The following is a 4262-nucleotide window of genomic DNA, read 5'->3' as shown; positions in this document are numbered from 1 at the left end:
TTAATAAACATACACACAAACTATCGCATTATTAATATTAGTGTGATTATAAAGGGTTAAAGTTTGTTAGCTTGTAAAGTTAAAGGTAAATTTAGGATCATTTTATCAACGATGCAAAGCCACATTATTTGTTAGTGTCATAAGTTATATTAAACCTAAAAAAATCACCCAACGAAGGCTCACTTCCAGTCGGTCGGACATAAAATATTTTTCACTTCCACATACTGTTGTATGTGCATTTCCATAATAGTAACGTTCACAACCTATACCGATAAACGTAATGGCCTAAGGTTTTTGAACGTTTTCAATCAGCCATCAGGTCATTCAACTAAAACTTCAGTTTCATTTGATACGCGGTGTCGTATGAGCGTGTTACATAATCTGATTACAGATATGAGATAAGGTTGGATCGTCTGTTTTAAGATAGATTGATGATTGATTGTGAAGTACTTGTGAACGGTGTCTAATGTTTTACTTTCGGTGAGACTTTGGTATGCAATATACTTGGTGTACTGTAGCCACTATCGAGATTATCTTCCCATTTAAAATGCGTAATACAGTCATGCGTAAGATCAAATCGATTCAGTAATAATGAACGGAGTTCTCGTCAGAACTGCTTTTTTTCCGTTGTACCTAATGGGACGGTTTGGACTTCGGTTCATATACTTTTGAATAATTTCGATGCCACTAAGATTTTTTTTAATCATCTGTTCCTACCTTAGAGGATAATCGCGACCGAGTCTACTTCACTTCGGGCTCATCAAAATGGTGTAGCTAACAACAAAATATCCGCGTTAAACAGAAGTAGAAATGTGGAAACCCCAGATTTCAGATTCTCACTATTAACAAGTGTGAAATATAACCTTTTTGTTATTGTAAATAATCCGGTAATAAATTCCGAGTTTAATAATGAGGCTTATTACTTTCAACAATACCTTTCCTTAATACTTAAGCCGTATTTCGACTAAAACTAATTATACCTTCATTATTAGCTTATAACCAATTACAAACTCTTTATATTTTATCGTTAAAGATATATCTATACCTTGTCCTTGCATATAAAAAAGTGAAAGGAAAACATTACCGAAGTAATTGAAGCTTTTATTATAATTATTTTAATCATTTGCACAATATACCTTTGACCTACAGTTTCGTGCGTCGTGTGGGTTGCGTTTTATCAGAAAACGACCACCCAAAACAGATTTATAAAAAAAATATCATGATATGAATGAAACATGTATTATAACCTCTAAGTTAGTCTAATAGTCATAACTATAGGTATTGTGTGAGCGAGATAGCACTACAAGACGTAGAGCGTTGTCTTGCTCACTCTAACAACTTCAATAATTGACGGCTCTGAATGCTTTTCTCCATATTAGCCTTAAAAACAAATGCAACTCTATAATTTTGTTTACGAGCCGAATTCTCAATGTCTTGATCTAAATCGATTACATTCGGATCATTCACATAATCATTATACCTCTTTTGACCCGTACATTACAATTTAATATGCATTTACAATAATAGTTTTAACTTTCTCTTTTTTGCTGACTCTATTTCGAATGAACAAATGCCTCTGATTTCTATGGATGTTCTCTCTTTAAATGGTTTTAAGTAGTCCGGCCTATTTTCTATAGTTATAAAGACACAAGCCGACCATTTTTTATTTTTATTGTTACACGTGGTAATTTTTACACGAGGTTTAAAAGAAAAGGTTTTGTTTTTTTGACAAACTGTTTAGTAGATTATGTTGTTTTTGCTTCGGAGTAATGACCTTCTTGCTTGTTTTTGTTGCTTTTAGTTACTATGGCTGATTCTAAGATTATTTTTGTTAGTATCCGTCCGTTTGATAAGTAGTGATAAGCTATTTATTGGAATACGATTTTATTGTTCTTGGTACGTGAATTTATTAAAAAGGTGTTCATAATGATTGAAAAATATTATTTTTGTAGTTTGGATCAATAAAGATCAACCATTTGTTATTCATCTCTTGGTGTTTTTTTTTACATTTTATATATTGAAATGATTATATTAAAGAACTGATACAATACATTATCTAGCTATCTTCTTTTAAATCTCCAAGATTACGATGAACTAGACTTGCATCGTGGATTTACTTATTTATGTCTCCCAAGACGCTTAATTTATTGTATAAGGTCCATGATGGAAGCTTAAACTTGGTACAATATCTAACAAAAATGTTTGCATATTATAGTCTGTAAATTGTTTATTATAGGACTGTATGTATTGTCTTACCTTTACACTCGTTTCTACGTTTGACTGGTCTAGAATATATCACGCATTTAAGGACTGAATGCGTGATTGTATATATGTTTTGTATCAGAAGTTTTAAACAAACAAGTAAAATATAAATCCGTATGTAAGTGTTAGAGCAGCTCTTTCAATCAAAAATAAAAACATCTTTATTATACATATGAATAAGCTATCCCACTGAAACCTATTGAGTACCCTGTAACAGCATGATTCAGTATATCCTCAGTAATCAGTCGTCCCTAGCTGACCTTGAGCGTCGTGGGAAGGTAGGCAGGTGGAAGGTCATAGCCTGGTAGAGTTCAAAGAGCGAAGGGATTCGCACAATGCCCTGTGGCGGCTGGTCGTTGACACAGCGCCCGTCGAAATATATTTAAAAAAAGCCCTACATTTTTGTTTAAAAACTTTTGTAATTATGATTTTTTTGGTGTATGTAATTTGTTATTTCATTTTAATTACTTTGAGTTGTGTTAGAGATTTTTGCTCAAAAATAAATTAAAATGAAAAAACGTTTTGAAATTTTATAAGCGAGATTTAGTTTATAAATTGAAGACAGATTATATAAAAGTGATTCCATCAGGAATGTCGTATTACACATCTTAGCTGAAGCCTTATTTTGTATTAAACTGTGTATAATTTAATAGGTATAAAGACATTATTATTATACTTTGTGGCCTTTCGTCCTTTAACGTTATAAGTTATTGAAACATTAATTATTCTAATAATAGTATCGTCGACTAACCTCACCTTTACTCGTCCTAGGGGAAAAGGATTAATTGTTTATCCAAAACCTTTAAGGCCCTTACAAAATACCAGATTTTACCCTTTTATTAATAGTATACGGAATGTTCATTATAATATAATTAAAAAAGAACTAGTTTCGTCAGATATGCGGGGTGCACGTGGTATAAATACGAACACAGGGTTGGACGGAGAAAGGGAAACTTAGGATTCAGATCTTAATAACAAACGTTTAGGAATTTACGATATTCATTACTAGATATTATTAGTACCACACTGCAGACCACATACCTATTTTCCTTCCTTCTGTTTATTCTGGTATATGGCTAACGAAGGTCAGATTTGCCGGGATTCAAGCTGGTCCCACCAAAGTCGATTAATAAAACTTATTTTGCGTATTTTTAATACTTACTTTTGTCAAAGAAGTGTTAATGATATATTTTAGACTCGATAAATTCGGTAAAACCACAGTTACCAAATATATACAGCAGTTATTAAACGTATTTGCATTCCGATTATGCAAGATCCTTCTTATAAAGGAAAACCACGTTTAAAACACGCTTCGAACAAGGATTTCAAAAGGAAATCGTGAAAAAATGCATTCACGATGTTATTGCGTGAAAGTGACCTTGTTGTATTTATCCTTGTTTAAATGAGGATATTGTGATTGCCAACCAATTTGGAATTGGTTGTTGTTGAGCCGAATAACGTGTTAAATAATATCAGCCTATAAACGTTGCACTGCTATCATATTTCTCGTCTAATATAAGGAGAGTTTGAGCATTGATCACCATGCTAGCTCACTCCTGATTGGCGATTTCATCATTTGGAATCCATGGGTTGTTTTAACTTACGACATCTAGTGAAGCTACTACTGAGCTTTTAAAAATTATTCTGTGTGCGACATGGTAATGGCGCCACTGCAGCGCTTCCTTCCTGATCACAGTTTTGACGGCGCCCTAACTTTGAACATACAGATATACATACATCTCAAAACTCTCCACTTAATTATAAGAATTTATCACCTATACACGTTCCATCATAAAATATATGTAGAAGGCGCACATCTCATCTTTAAAGACATCTTTGTCAATGTTCCGAACTTCCATACATTTCTATTTATTGATCAAATAAGCGATTGCATTCAAAATCGAACCAAAAACAAAATCTATCTCCCCCTTATATTAAAATAATAAAAGAAAAACACAAATAACAGCTCCACCTGTGTTACGATTTATAAACTACAAACT

Source organism: Trichoplusia ni, chromosome 24, assembly GCF_003590095.1.
Source record: "Trichoplusia ni isolate ovarian cell line Hi5 chromosome 24, tn1, whole genome shotgun sequence".
Classification (NCBI taxonomy): domain Eukaryota; kingdom Metazoa; phylum Arthropoda; class Insecta; order Lepidoptera; family Noctuidae; genus Trichoplusia; species Trichoplusia ni.
This window is presented reverse-complemented; position numbering follows the sequence as displayed.